The sequence below is a fragment of the Diceros bicornis genome, chromosome 23 (assembly GCF_020826845.1).
Source record: "Diceros bicornis minor isolate mBicDic1 chromosome 23, mDicBic1.mat.cur, whole genome shotgun sequence".
NCBI lineage: Eukaryota > Metazoa > Chordata > Mammalia > Perissodactyla > Rhinocerotidae > Diceros > Diceros bicornis.
The window spans coordinates 58,170,948-58,186,775 of NC_080762.1; the positions used below are offsets into that span (position 1 = coordinate 58,170,948).

General features: G+C 40.9%; 1 protein-coding gene across 2 annotated transcripts in view; it reads left to right on the top strand.

Moving 5' to 3' along the window:
- The window catches only part of LOC131420602 (ral guanine nucleotide dissociation stimulator-like), a 115,820-nt gene that overhangs the window by 51,116 nt on the left and 48,876 nt on the right, over window positions 1-15,828 (top strand). The window contains exon 1 of one of the 2 annotated variants that reach the window (XR_009223573.1): window positions 15,013-15,394. The exons of the other annotated variant lie outside the window; for it this stretch is intronic. The gene's annotated coding sequence lies outside the window, so the exon portion shown is untranslated. Of the gene's footprint in view, window positions 1-15,012; window positions 15,395-15,828 lie in introns of those variants that run through there. 2 annotated transcript variants of the gene reach the window in all.

The window sequence follows — 15,828 nt, forward strand, 5'->3', positions numbered from 1 at the left end:
GTCTATCTGACTCGTTTCACTTAGTATAATACCGTCAATGTCCATCCATACTGTCACAAATGGCATGATGTTGTCTTCTTTATGGCTGAGTAGTATTCCATGGTATATATGTATATATATCACATCTTTATTCATTCATCCATTGATAAGTACTTGAGTTGCTTCCCAGCGTTGGCTATTATGAATAATGCTGTGAAGAACATAGGGGCGCATACATTTTTTGAATTACTGACTTCATATTCTTCAGATAAATATCCAGAGGTAGAATAGCTGGATCTTATGGTATTTTTATTTTTAATTTTTTGAGTAATCTCCATCCTTTTTTCCATTGTGGCTGCAGCAGTTTGTATTCCCACCAGCAATGTATGAGGGTTCCCTTTTCTCCACATCCTTTTCAACACTTATTATTTCTTGCCTTTTTAATTATAGCCATTCTGATGGGTGTGACGTGATATCTCATTGTAGTTTTGATTTGCATTGCCCTAATAATTAGTGATGTTGAACATCTTTCATGTGCCTGTTGGCCATCTGTATAACTTCTTTGGAAAAATGTCTTTTCATATCCTCTGCTCATGTTTTGATCAGGTCGTTCATTTTTTTGTTGTGGAGTTGTTTGTGTTCATTATATATTTTGGAAATTAACCCCTTGTCAGATATATGATTTGCAAATATTTTCTCCCAGTTGGTAGGTTGTCTTTTCATTTTGTTGACAGTTTCCTTTGCTGTGCAGAAACTTTTTAGTCTGATGTAGTCCCACTTCCTTATTTTTTCTTTTGTTTCCCTTGCCTGACAAGAGACAAAGACAGACATTACATAAGGATAAAAGGGACATTTCACCAAGAAGACATAATACATTAATATACATGCACCTAACACAGGAGCAACAAACTATATAAAGCAACTATTATCAGACTTAAAGGGAAAAATTGACAGCAACACAATAATTGTAGGGGACTTCAACACCCCACCCACATCAATGGATTGATCATCCACACAGAAAGTCAACAAGGAAACAGTGGCCTTATATGAAACATCAGACCAGATGGTCTTAATAGATATATATAGAACATTTCATCCTAAAACAGCAGAATACACATTCTTCTCAAGTTCACATGGAACATTATCAAAGATAGAAATACGTTGGGAAACAAAGCAAGCCTCAATATTTCTAAGAAGACTGAAATCATATCACGCATTTTTCTGAGCACAAGTGTATGAAACTAGAAATCAACTAGAAGAAAAAATTGGAAAAGTCACAAATATTTGGACAGTAAACCACATGCTACTGAACAACTATTGGATCAATGAATAAGTCAAAGGAGAATTCAAAATATACCTAGAGACAAATGAAAATGAAAAACAACATATGAAAACATATGGGATGCAGCAAAAGTAGTACTAAGAGTGAAATTTATAGCAATACAAGCCTACCTCAAGGAATGAGAAAAAGCCCAAATAAACAATCTAACACAGTATCTAAAAGAACTAGAAAAAGAAGAATAAACAAAGCCTAAAGTCAGTAGAAGGACAGAAATAAAAATCAGAGCAGAAATAGATGAAAGAGAGGCTAGAAAAAGAACAGAAACGTTCAATGAAACTAAGAGCTGATTCTTTGAGACGATAAGTCTCTTTCTTTAGAGGTAGAGATGGCATGTGGGCAGAGATTATAAGATCACAAAATCCAGACACTCAATCGGAGATCTCCCTGAACTTTAAGCATCTTTTAAGCAATTTCTTAGCATCTTTAATACATTCAAATATGCTGTCCCTTTAACATCTGTTTGAATACGTGTGGCAAAGTCAAAGGACAGCGTATACTAGGCACCACAGGATGATAATAGCTTCCCTGCCTTCAACAACAAAAGGTCCAGGAAACCGAGTTATCTTGGGTCCAAGTTGGGAAGTGTTTTGGAGAAATATAGTGAAAAAGTAAATAAACCAGACAAGAATAAAAGAATTGGACAGGGATCTGCTGGCAAAGAAAACTTTTCCCAGCTACAGACCAATAGAACCTGGACAGAATGAGACGGCTCACAACTACACCTGGCACCAGGGAGTAAAGTGGAAATCTCACAAAGGAGGCCACTTTGAGGCCTATAAACACCTTGCAAAGCTACTCATTAGGATTTCAGAACAACAACATGTTTAGGGTGTGTGTGTTCAATATATGCATGTCCTGGGTTCTGCTCATGATATTTTCCTTACTTATATGTATATTTCCCTAAACCTTTGTTGATTATAAAGCAAAGTGAGGAGAGTAAGAGTGTGGCAGAGGTAAAGAGCAAATTAAAAGCAAAAAACATACTGTAGTCATCATGTTGAGACTATAAAGTAAACTGAATTAACTGATGGACAGGAGATGCTCTTTCTGTAATTTTTTTTAATAAATTAAGAAATTCATAAAATATTCTTCAGCAGTGACGGTAATATACAACGCATAGATGAGTTAGTTCAAGCTTTACCTTCAGGGACAGTCATTGACCCTAATAGAGAATTCAGATTCCAGGGGTCAGCTAGTCTTGTATCAGAAAGTGTCACATTTCAGAACTGGCTGTGCGTTTCAGCTATTCACGTCTCTTTAAGCTGTTTAGTCATATCTAGGGCCGGCCCAATGGCTTAGTGGTTGGGTGCACGCGCTCCGCTGCTGGCGGCCCGGGTTCGGATCCCGGGCGCGCACCGACGTGCCACTTCTCTGGCCATGCTGAGGCCGTGTCCCACATGCAGCAGCTGGAAGGATGTGCAACTATGACATACAGCTATCTACTGGGGTTTTGGAGGGGAAAAAATAAATAAATAAAATCTTTAAGCTAGTCATATCTTGATAAGCACCACAGGCTTTGCTACTTAGCTTGCTGAATATCAGAAATAGCTTTTCATTGGTGAAATGAGTGGTTCGTTTAATTAGCATGAATTTAGAAATGAGCTCTCATTGGTGAAACTGAAGGGATTCTGTATATGTGGATTGGCCAAAACATCAGAGAATATCCTCATACTTAGAGGAAGAAGGTAAGAGTCGGGCAAGCGAGGATGTCAGGTGTGATGTCCTGACAGTGCTGCGTCAGCTGCTGGTTTAGGAAAATGTCTCCCTGCCTGTTGCCAGCCATTAGGCACAGGATCTTGCCTCCTTCATATCTGTATCATGTGAACCTTTCACGGAAGGTGTAGCCGGGCATCTATCTGGGTAGCAAGCTGCACATCACCTGATGAATGGACTCTTGCCTAGAGCGCTTCATCATCCTAATACAATGCCACTCAGTCTTGGATATCTCTGCCTGCATGTAAAACAGGCGGCACCAACAGCCAAAGGGATAAATGGTTTCACTTAGGATTCCACGTTCACACCAATACAATGTATGCTATACGCACTCTATACAACCCCATGTAAACTATATATATATGGAAAGTTCAGTTGGTCCTCCAGGCTTTCAGCCACACCCCAGGGCTCTCACACATTACAGTGCTGTGAGGTAATCTCAAAACCTCTCCTTCACCTCATGGCTCCAGTAGCAGAAAATAAGGAAAACACAATTTCTTTCATGGCTTTTTAGTGTCTACAGATGCCATCTCTTCAACCAGACTATCACTTATATTTTTCTACATGCCTCCCATCCACCCCCCAAATTCGTCTCTCCCTGTTTCCTGAGTCAAGCTCCACTCCACTAGAAGGCCCTCCCTGGTCCTCCCCTCACAGAGTCTCATCAATCAGTAAAGTCAGGTTGAAGCCCCAGCTCACCTGGACCCCTCTGGAATCAACACACAGACACGGCACACCTGCATCCCTCGTTTTGACAATAATGTTGTGCTGTCTGGAAGGGTAGCGGCTTAACACTTTCATGAGTGTATCTTATCTTCCCTCAAATGCACTGAAAGTCTCTTCAGCATGAGAAGTGTGCACACTTGTCCTGTCAATCCCCCCACTCTTGACAATTTCATGATGACTGCATAACAGCCACTTAATGTCTATTGCATGAACACGCTTGTCAGGTAGAAAAATAAATGAAATGTTTTGTCAATATGAGCAGCAGCTGTAGCTGGTAATCTCATTTTCCTCCTTTGCTTAATAAGGTACCAAAAGATACCCACAAACTTTGTGGGTTTCATTTGAAAAACCAAGGTAGCAAGTTACCAATTATATCGAAATCTAATGGCAATTACAGAAGATAAAGAAAAATACATGGTAGATAAAAATCCTAGGATATCATCAATACCGGCGCCCAGACAGATCTCCTAACTTTACAAGGCCTCAGCGTTCTCATCAGGAAATCATGAATGATACCCGCCCTGGCCCTGTTCATAGGGCTGGTGTGAGGCAGGAGCAAACACTATGCGGAAAGAGCTAAGACAATGACAGCTGTTATTCAGAAACAACACACCAGGAGTACCACTCATTTTGACATTTTAAAAATCTATGTTTAGGGCCAGCCCCGTGGCTTAGCGGTTAGGTGTGCGAGCTCCACTGTTGGTGGCCTGGGTTCGGATCCCGGGCGCGAACCGACGCACCGCTTCTCTGGCCATGCTGATGCCGTGTCCCACATACAGCAACTAGAAGGATGTGCAACTATGATATACAACTATCTGTTGGGGTTTTGGGGGGGGAAGGAGGAGGATTGGCAATAGATGTTAGCTCAGAGCCAGTGTTCCTCAGCAAAAAGAGGAGGATTACCATGGATGTTAGCTCAGGGCTGATCTTCCTCCCAAAAAAACAGAAAGAAATGTAGTTATTTTCCAAGTAGGGTAATAAGCTTCTTGTCTACAGACACTATACCCTATAACCCCCGTTTCCCCCGGGATATTACATATTCTGTATACATAACAGACACACAATGAGTACTAAGGAACTGATAAATAAATGGCAAGCAATAGGATATATTGGAGTACATGAGGAAGCCATTTGGGGTAAAACTAATATGGCCGGAGTTTGTTTTTACAAAGGGGCCTGTCGCCTGCATTGTGTATCTGCTTTCCCATGTCCCAAAGAGAAGAGAATATGCCCTTAAGATAAAGATGCCCTCATTGGCAGAACCTTAAGGATGAGCATTTCTCCCTAAGCTAGGACTTGGTTGCTGCAGTCATCCTGTGACCACCCAGTTTGAGACAACAGACCTGACGCCAGCCAAACCCATCAAGACAGCAGACCTGCTCCCTGCTGTGTCCATCAATTACTATTCTTGCAGGGCAACCTGACAGGGCGATCTTGTCACTATAGTAAAAGGGACATTACAATCCTATGTGATACATGCTCTTTGACAGCATATAACCGCTCTGTACACCCCACTTTGTTGATGCCCTTCCTTCCTTAGGGAAGGAAGGCCCTGGGCCATGGTCCTCAAAAGGTGACTCATAATAAACTCACTCTAATTTTGATTTATACATTGATTATGGATTATTTACGTAGACATTTGTTGGTGTAGTCATGGCAGGATTTCAGAGAAACCCACCAGAGACCACCTGGAATCTACACTGAACTGGCATTGGGTACCAATAGGGGCCCATTGTGCCCTCCAGATCACTGCATTCTTCAGGTGACCCCAGTGAGTTCTCCTGAAACCTGGACCTCCTTATTGTAAGTCAACAGTTCAGAGTTTATTTGAGCTGTTTTCAAGGCTTAAGGTTAGGTGTCTTAAGGGGGTACTGGTACATTCCCTAGGTCAGAGGAACCTAGGGCGGAATTCCTAGGAACGAGAAACCCAGGGGGAATTTCCTTGACCAGGGGAGCCTAGGGGGCACTTTTGGAGTGAATGGGGGAGGCTGACCTTTTTAATTTGGCTTAAAATTGGAAAGAATTGTGTTTATAAGGTCTGAACAAACTGCTTGATAGAGAAATGAGAGACTGAATCTGTTCAGCTCCGAAAAAAAGGGACATTGCTCCTCCTGGCCTTTTGGGCATTCTCAGACCTGAAGCTGTAAAACTGCTAGAAGAAAACATAGGGAAGAGGCTCCTCCACATTGGTCTTGGCAATGATTTTGTGGATATCCCACCAAAACTGCAAACAACAAAAGAAAAAATCAACAAATGGGACTACATCAAACTTAAAAGCTTCTGCCCAGCAAAAGAAACAACCAACAAAATCAAAAGGCTGGGAGAAAAGTTTTACAAACCATGTATCAGATAAAGAGTTAAATATCTAAAATTTATAAAAAATTTATACAACCCATAACAAAATTTATAAAGAACTCATACAACCCAATAACAAAAAAGCAATCCAATTGAAAAATGGGCAAAGGACTAAGTAGACATTTGTCCCAAGAAGACATCCAAATGGCCAACACGTACATTAGAAGGAGCTCAATGTCACTAATCATCAGGGAAATGCAAACCCAAAGCACAAAGAGCTATCACCTCACACCTGTAAGGGTGGTGATCATCAAAGTGACAAGAGATAATAAGTGTTGGCAAGGATGTGAAGAAAAGGAAACCCTTGTGTGCTGTTTATGGGGATTTAAACTGGTGCAGCCACTATGAAAAAGACAGTGGAGGTTCCTGAAAAAATTAAAAATAGATACACTTCAGTGTATTTATCCGAAGAAAATGAAAACACTAACTTGAAAAGATATATGCACCCCTGTGATTATTACAGAATTATTTATAATAGCTAAGATATGGAAACAACCTAAATGTCCATCAATAGATGAATGGATAAAGAAAACGTGGTATGGGCCTGCCTGGTGGCATAGTGGTTAAGTGTGTGTGCTCTGCTGTGGCAGCCCGGGGTTCAGATCCCTGGCGCACACTGCCTTACCGCTTCTCAGGCCATGTTGTGATGCAGTCCCATATAAAGTGGAGGAAGGTGGGCACGGGTGTTAGCACAGGGCCAGTCTTCCTCAGCAAAAAGAGGAGGATTGGCACATGTTAGCTCAGGGCTGATCTTCCTCACAAAAAAAAAGGAAAGAAAATGGGGTATATATTTACAATGGAATATTATTCAGCCATAAAAATGAAAAAATCTTGCCATTTGCAATGTCATGGATGGACCTTGAGGTCATTATAGTAAGTGATATAACTGAGACAGAGAAAGACAAATACCATTTGATCTCAGTTATACATACAATCTGGCTCTGCAGTTTCTCACCAAATTGCCACTGGCAGGCCAAGTCAAGTACCGATTTTCTTTAGTGAATCCAAGGGAATGCCTCTCAGAAAAGGCTTTTAACTGCAGTGTGTCTTGGAATTTATGTGTGAGACAGTCTTAATTCCTAAAGCTGAGAGAGGTTCTGCACGGTCTCAGATCCAGAAATGGAAGACAGAGATAGTTTGACTCAGCTCTAGGGACAAGGCTCTAAGGGCTCTGCAGTTTCTTGCCAAACTGCCACTGGCGGGCCGAGTTGAGAACTGGCTTTCTTTAGTGAGTCCGAGGGAATGACTCTCAGAAAAGGCTTGTAACTGCAGTGTGTCTGGGAAGTTATGTGTGAGAGAGCCTTAATTCCTAGAGCCGAGGGAGGTTCAGGTCAGTCTCCATTTTAGGAATGGAAGACAGGGATAGTTTGTCTCAGCTCTAGGACCAAGCCTGTAAGGGCTCTGCAGTCTTCCTGCCAAACTGCCACTGCCAGGCTGAGTGGAAAATGAGCGTTCTTTAATGAATCCGAGGGCGTGCCTCTCAGAAAAGGCTTGTAACTGCAGTGTTAGTGGTGGCTGTGTGCCTTGGCAGTTCTGGTGAATGGCTGAAATTCAGTGTTCAGATTATTCAATGTTATGATTTGGGATGTTCAAACAGAAACGGAGCCCCCTGTTCTGTGCCCAGATGGGAATTTATAGAGATATCATGAAGAGAAGTTCAAATTCAGATACAAAATTCAGTTGATTTTCTATATACCAACAAATAATTGGAATATGAAACAATACCGTTAACAACACACACACATACACAAAGAAATCCTCAAGTGTAAATCCAATAAAATATTTACAGATATCTGTGGAAAAAAATATGAGACACTCTTAAAAACAATAAAGGAAAAATAAATCGATTAAGATATATTCCTTGCTCATGATCAAAAGTCACAATATTATTAAGATGTCAATTCATCTTAAATTGATCTAAAGATCCAGTGCAATTCCAATAAAAATCTCACCAAGCTATTTTGTAGATATTGAAGAACTCATTTGAAACCTTGAGTGGTCTAGACAATCCTGATGAAGAACAAATTGATGAACTCACACTTCTCAATGTCAAGATTAATTACAAAGTCAAGAGACTGTGATATTTTACAATACTACAATAATCAAGAGACCGTGATTTTTTTTTTATAATTTTATTTATTTATTGTTTTCCCCCAAAGGCCCAGTAGATAGTTCTATGTCATAGCTGCACATCCTTCTAGTTGCTGTATGTGGGATTCAGCCTCAGCATGGCCGGAGAAGCCATGCATTGGTGCACGCCTGGGATCCAAACTGTGATATTTTAAAATGAATGGGGCTGGCCCCATGGCTTGGCGGTTGGGTGCGCGCGCTCCGCTGCTGGCGGCCTGGGTTCGGATCCCGGGCGTGCACCGACGCACTGCTTCTCTGGCCATGCTGGGGCGGCGTCCCACGTGCAGCAGCTGGAAGGATGTACAGCTGTGACATACAACTATCTACTGGGGCTTTGGGGGAAAAATAAACAAATAAAAATTAAAAAACAAATAAAAAATAAAATGAATAGACATAGAGGTAAATGAAAAAGCACGGAAAGTCCACACACAGACCTCTGCAAATACAGACAACTTGATCTTGGTCAAGACAATAAATGCACTCCAACATAAATAATAATAGTCTTTTAGGTCTTTAGTCATCATCAACCATGGTGATGATAAAAAAGGACGACCCTATGGAAATAAATGAACCAAGATACCAACTTTGCACATTAGACATATATTTTCTCAAAATCACTCATCAACTTAAATATAAAATGTAAAACTGTAAAAATCATACTGGGAAACAGGAGAAAATCTTCATGATATACAGTTTGATGATTAGTTTTCATATACAACACAAAAAGCACAATCCATGAGGAAAATAATTGATCATGTGGACTTGGTTAAATTTAAACTGTCCAATCTGGGAAAGACGGCATTCACAGAGTGGAAATACAAACTCCTGACTAGGATAATACATTTGTAAAACACATATCTGCAGAAAGACCTGTATGCAAAATATTCAAAGAACCAATCAAATGCTGCAACAAGAAAACAAACTCCCGAAATTAAAATAAATAGACCAAAATGTGAATAGACAAGTTACCAAAAATATATATATACATGGCAAATAAGCAAATAAAAATTGCTCAACAACAAGGAATTATTGGAAAATAAAATCCATTGTGCATTAAGAAAAAGCAAATTAAAACACCAATGAGATACTCTACTCTTCTAGTAGAATAGCTAAAAAACAAAAACTGACAATACCAATTACTGGTGAAGGGTTAGGACAATAAGAAATCTCATTCACTGCTGATGGGAATACACACAGTACAACCTCTTAAGAAGACATCTTGCTAATTCTTGTGAAGCTAAATATAGTGTCACTATATGGTGCACCAATTGTGCACCAGTGTATTTCTCCAACTAGTGTGAAAATATACATCCACACACAGACCCCTAAGAACATCTAAAAAGCAGCTTTATTCACAGTGGCCAAAACCTAGAAGGAACCAATATGTCCTTTAACAAGTGAATGACACCCAAGCGTGGGACACTGAGTGAAGACACTTGAGGCACACATGGGCTACAGGCACAGGGTAAGGAAACACACGAGTTCAGACAGGGGCTAGAGGAACAGTAAATGAAAACACTGGTTGTCTAGATAGGCTGGAGGCACAGAGAATGTAGACAAACACGAGCTGGCATGGGCTGAAGCACAGTGGACAGGCACACTCAGGGGTGGAAAGGGATGCAGACACATGGAGTGAGAGAGACATGTGAGGTCTGGTATAAAATGTGGGCACAGGAGATAGAAACACTCGAGGAAATGTATGCGCTGCAGGTACATGAGAGAATTACATTAGTTGTCTGACATGGGTTTTAGAGAGAGGGGATGGAAACTCATATGGGTTGGCAAGGGCTACAGGAACAAGGAATGGAGAATTTTGAGAGGTGGTATGGACAGAGGGGAGAGAAAATCTTGACAAAACAAAAGGGCAGACATGGGCTGCAGTCATATGAGATGGTGACACTCGACACAAGATATGAGCTTCAGGTAGAGGGACGGAGACACACAAAGGCTGGCATGGTTGCAGATCATGGGCTGGAGACGTTATGGGGCAGACAAGGCTTGCAGCACAGAGTTTAGTAATACACTAGGGAAGACAAAAGATACCAGCTACATCTGTGTGTAGCCTTAAATGAATGTATGAGTATGGAAGAAAGACAGGAAATCCACAATCTCAGCTTCTGTCCCAAGAATTAAAAGAGAATAACACTGGAAAAAATACAGATAGGAAAAAATAATAAAGATAAGAATCAATGAAATAGAAAAATACTAAAGAAATAAATCAGGCTAAAAGTAGTTATTTTTAAAATATTAATAATGTTAATAAACCACTAGCAAAACTGATTAAGGAAAAGAAAAAGAAGTGCAACACAAATGACCAGTATCAGAAATCAAATAAGAAGTATTGTCTACAGAGTGCTTAGATCTTAACGAGATACACCATTTTGTGAAATACTTAGCACTACGAATTAGACAGAAAAGGTCAAAATTCACTTTATAAAAAACCCATATACTGAAACTGACACACAAAAAAACATAAAATAGGAAAACTGACATATCTACTAAATAAATTGAATTGTTACAACGTCAAGCCAACTAACCAACAAGAACAACAAACACTTTCCACAAGCAAAACTCTAGGTCTGGGATCATTAACTATTCCAGACAGTAGAGGGAGGGAGGAAGGAAAGGTTCAGATTCCAGATTAGACTGAACACAAAAGTAGTATAGATTTTATTCACATTGAATACAGTACAAAGATGATTCTTTACCACACAGGACCTCTGAAGTCACCTTTCCACTATACTACCCAATAAATTGAACCTAGAGAAGAACTGGAGAAAAAAAGCACAACACTTAATAAATATTTTTAATACAGTAAAGAAACTGAGGTTATCTAAACAGAAGAGGAAAAGGTTAATAGGTGACAATTACCATCTTCAATGTATGAGGAAGTCCAGAGAAGGCTAACTTTAAAAAGTGGATATAAAGTGAAAATTATTTAAATAACACGAAGAAAAATTTTATCATATGGCAAAGTAATATAGCAGACAATCAACCAATCAATAAAAAACCAATTAATTAATGTATATCATTGATTAGAGATATTAATATTCAACAGAACTAGTTTCTGGAGGTTGTGGAGTTTTTGTCCCTGGAAACTTCTCAGAAACAAACATTAAGCCATTTGTCCTGGATAGACTTTAGACCTTCTCCTGCTGGGGTTCACAACCCCTTCAAGTTTCTTCTGTAATTTTAATCTACTGCTAAATTAAATGAGAGAAGGCATGGTGAAGTCAAATATGAGTGTGGTCTGGGGTTTCATTAGAGGAGTGGTGGAGAAACAGTGAACACACATGGGATGCTATAGGGTTCTGAGAAGCAGAGGAATAAAAGTATGTAAAGGGCTTGAGACATATTAGGTCCTCAGTAAATAACCATTGTTATCACTAATAATTTGTTTCCAATAGTGTAGATAAAAGAAAGTTGGCTATTCTGTCAAAAAAAATCTTACTCAAAAATGTCTTAATTGACTGAAGATTAAATAATCAAAGATGGCTTTGTTTTTAATATTCTTTTCTAGCCAGGTAGGGGTCAAGGGAAGCAAGCAAAGGAATTGGGCAACACTTAGGAGAGTCACAAACCTTGAACTTAGCGTAATCTTTGCTTTAGTCTCTTACAATTCAGGAGCCTCTAGATCCAAATGCCAACACATTGAAGTTGTTGGTGAATCTTGATTAAGATTTTGATAGTTTTGGCTGTCTGCTCAAGGAAAGCATCCTTTGAAACCTAAGGTTTCTAAGCCGGTGGTTCTCAATGTGTAGCTGGTTCAGGAGCATCACCTAGGAAATGGTCAGAGACGTAAATTCTCGGGTCCGCCATCCTACTGGATCACAAACTCTGGGATGGGCTCAGCATTCTGTGTTGTAGGGGACCTCCACACAGTTCTAATGCACACTGGAGTTCGAGAACCACTGTCTTAGGAGAAGCCAGTCCTAGGTACAACATAGGGTTAGCAAGGATTCCTCTCTCACGAGGGCTTCTCCTGAGGCCCCATGGACAAAATAAGGATTCTTTTTTATGGTTCTTTTTATAGGAAGAACTATCGGCTCAACTCCAGGCAGCCTTCTTCAGGAATTTTTCCAGTACAACCAGGAGCTCTGAAATTTGGATTCAAAAAAGAAAAAAATATAAAAAATTGGTTCAACGTTCAAGAAATTTTCCTGCTTCAGATTGAGGGTGGAGAAGTAGCTGAAATAGAGAAAATTTTCCCAGAACACTGATCTATCATTTCTTGATGGAAACCACTGACTTCTTTCAGTGGAACTAAACAATGACCAGGAAGGTTATGGTTAGTCTGATGTGTTAGAGGAGAAAGCACAAAGAGAAAAAAAAAAAAAAAGGAGAGAGGGAGAGTGAGGAAGGAAGATAGAAACAGCGACCATCAGTCAGAGGTAGTGAGAGGCGGGGTAAAGGAATAGAAGATGCAGAGGGAGAGAAGCAGGTGCCGCTCGGTAGGAAACACACCTGTTGATACTGTGCACGTGTGGCTTTCATAGAAAGGTGTAAGGTTTCTAAAAAACAAATCCACCCAATATAGTAATTTGTCCTAAATATTAATTGATCAGGTCTGATCACGCTGATGTCTTCCTTCTCCTTTATTTCATTCCTGTCTCAAATTCTATGTCCTGCCCTTGTCTAAGGCTTCAGAAACACACCACAATTCAAACTTTCACAAGGTGAACTGTTTAAATCATTTCACCTTCTTCTTTCCTTGCCCTTCTGCACAAAATAGATGCCTTACACTGTTAAATTACCTTTCAGTGCCTTTCAAAAAAACTTTAAAAAATTTGATTCTTAAAAGTACAGTTTTAGATTTACAGATAATTGAACAGAGAGTACATAGCGTTCCATACACCCACCGCACTGCCCCTCTCCTCTCCTCCAAGCCCCATCTCCCCTATTATTAACACCTTGCATTAGTGTGATACATTTGTTATAATGAATGAACAATATTGATACATTGTTATGAACTACAGAGCCTAGTTTGAGGGTCACTCTTTGTGTTGTACAGTTCCATGGGTTTTGACACACATATAGTGACATGTAGCCACCATTATGTACAGAACAGTCTCACTACCCTAAAAATCCTCTGAGCATCAGATTAGCTGTTAATGGCTTTTTAAAATATTAAGTTGTCAGAATAACGTAAATTTTTACGATGAAAAATGTTCCACAGGTTTTGTTAGTTTCACTATTATGATCACTATTAGAAATAACGGAAAAAAAATGAATCCCTATATAAATAGCAAAAATCATAGAATTTGAAAGATAAAAAGATCTTGAAGATGAGGAAACCCCATATTCTTCAAGACCCTGCCCTCCAGTCTCTCAGCTTTCTGTGTCATTTATCTGCCAAATCCACTGAGGAGAAAGAAAGACATCGATAAAGAAAAACAAAGCAAAAAACAAATTTTCGTTCTAAGTGGTCCTCTTGAGCCCAATTTAATCAAACACGGATTCTTTTTTATTGCCTATTTGCATCAGGAATATAATTACTAGCTGGAGCCTAATTTGAGACTATTCATTATGAATGAAATTTCATATCTAAGAACAGAATGGAATTCACTGAGGCTTTATTCTTGGAACATTTGTAGGATTAAGTCAGGACACACTGTGAGAGTGATAAATAAGTTCTGTGTATTTTTCTTCTCCAAGACCATGGATTTCAGCCACACTTTATACCCATGTACTTTGCAACAATGAAAAACAATTAAACACTGACCTTGAATATTTAGCCCTCAGATTCATTAGTCTTTAAAATATAAATTGAGCAATTTAAATGTAGATGACTGAAAGACTATGGAGATTTCTAGAATGTCACATTAGGTCCTTTAGAAGTGAAGAATTGACTCTATAAAACATTTCTATTCCTTGTCATACCTTGACAATAGTGCTACTGTGACTCTGTTTTAAAGAGGATAATGCCAGGCTTTACTTTAATTTACACGTTTTTAAGTACGTGTACTTAATATTTCTCAGTCTCTTGAAAACTTTTATCATTAAACTCAAACTTCATTTAAATCACCAGACCTATTTGATGAAGTCAACATGATCATTTACTTGCAAACTCCTCAGAAAATTACTAATTTAACCTTACTTTGGATGATCCATTCTAGAACTCAAACTGGATTTGCCAGGCCCGTCAAAACGGCTCATAGCTCTGTGTTTGTACATTTATCTGGGAAGATGTCAACTAAGGGTAATTGTTCTTCCCAGATGCTTTCTTTACCTCAAACAGCAATACTTCCAAAGTTTTAATGAAAATGTGGCCAATTTAGTGAAAACCAAGTGACTTGTTTGTTTTAGCATGCCAATGAGATTAAGAAAATAAGTATTTTAATTATTGTTGTTGATTATAAAAATCAGAAGAAAACAAACTTCTTTGTCCAAAGACATTTCTGCAAGTGAAATTGTCTAAAAAACTGACAGCTTGCCTCCTCTTTTAACCACTAAACCATAAGAAATGTAATACGGTGGGCAAACACTTGAGCACTGTCACCTGCACAAGTCCCCAGCGCTGTCACCCCATCAAGGCCACAGATCAGGGTGAGGAGTTGGTGGAGGGAGATGGCTTCGCACTCAGCATCTTTCCTTCCTGGGTCAGAACTCGGTCCCAGCTGCTCGCTGTCTAGTCTTCTGGGGAAGCAGAGAATTCTTCTGGGGACACGACACACTTCAGGTGTTAAGAATGTCATCATTCTTTTTTAAACAAATGTTAGATCATGTGACGCACTTCTCAGGACAAGAGGAGCCGCCTCAAGGGAAGGCAGATCTTCTCCAGGAGCTGACGGTCATCCAGGGAGAGCAGAGTCAAGGGCTGCAAAGCGCCAGCCAGCTCCTGCTCTCGTCTCATGGACACCTGGGTCACCACGCGCCCATGCCCAGGCCGTGCCCCCCCCAGCCGTTCCCATTGTATCCTCAGAGGCCCGCGCATGCGCAGAACCGGCGCTCAGAGCGGCAGAGGGGCCGGCGAGCTGGAGAGCTGCGTGACGCGTGCACCGGAGGCAGGGTCCCTGGTGCGGAGGTGGCGGCTGCGCTGGTTTGTGTGTGGGGATTGGCAGTTTCTGGATCCTTCCTCCAGGATTTTCAGCGCTGTGGAGCTCTCCTTTCTGCAGTGTGGAGGAGCGCTGGGCAGGAGGCGGCGCCAAGGTAGGCGGTGGGCAGTGGGCGGCGGGCTCCGCGAGGAGATCTCCGCCGCTGATGGCGGGAGCGCGGTGTCGGGGGCGGCGGATGGGGACGGGGCTGCTGGCGGGCTGCCTCAGGCGGGGGAGCCAAACCTCTGTCCCTTGGAGGAGCAGAGGAGCGTCGCCTGGCCGGCGGGCCCCTTTGCCTTGGCGGGGCCCCACCTCGGCAGGGCCTCCTGCCCACCCAGCAGAGGTGCAGGGGGCGGCAGGGAGTCGCCTGCCCTCTGTGTGCGCCCTTGAGTTCGCGCTCTCCCAGGACCCTGTCTAGGCCAGGTCGCGACATCCTGGGGTGAACACTTTCCTTCAGAAGACAGCCAGTGGTCAGCGCTCCTCTGCCTGACTCCGCGCAGGCTATTGGGCTCCTCATTGCGTTCTTTAAACAAATAAGCGTTCCTACTT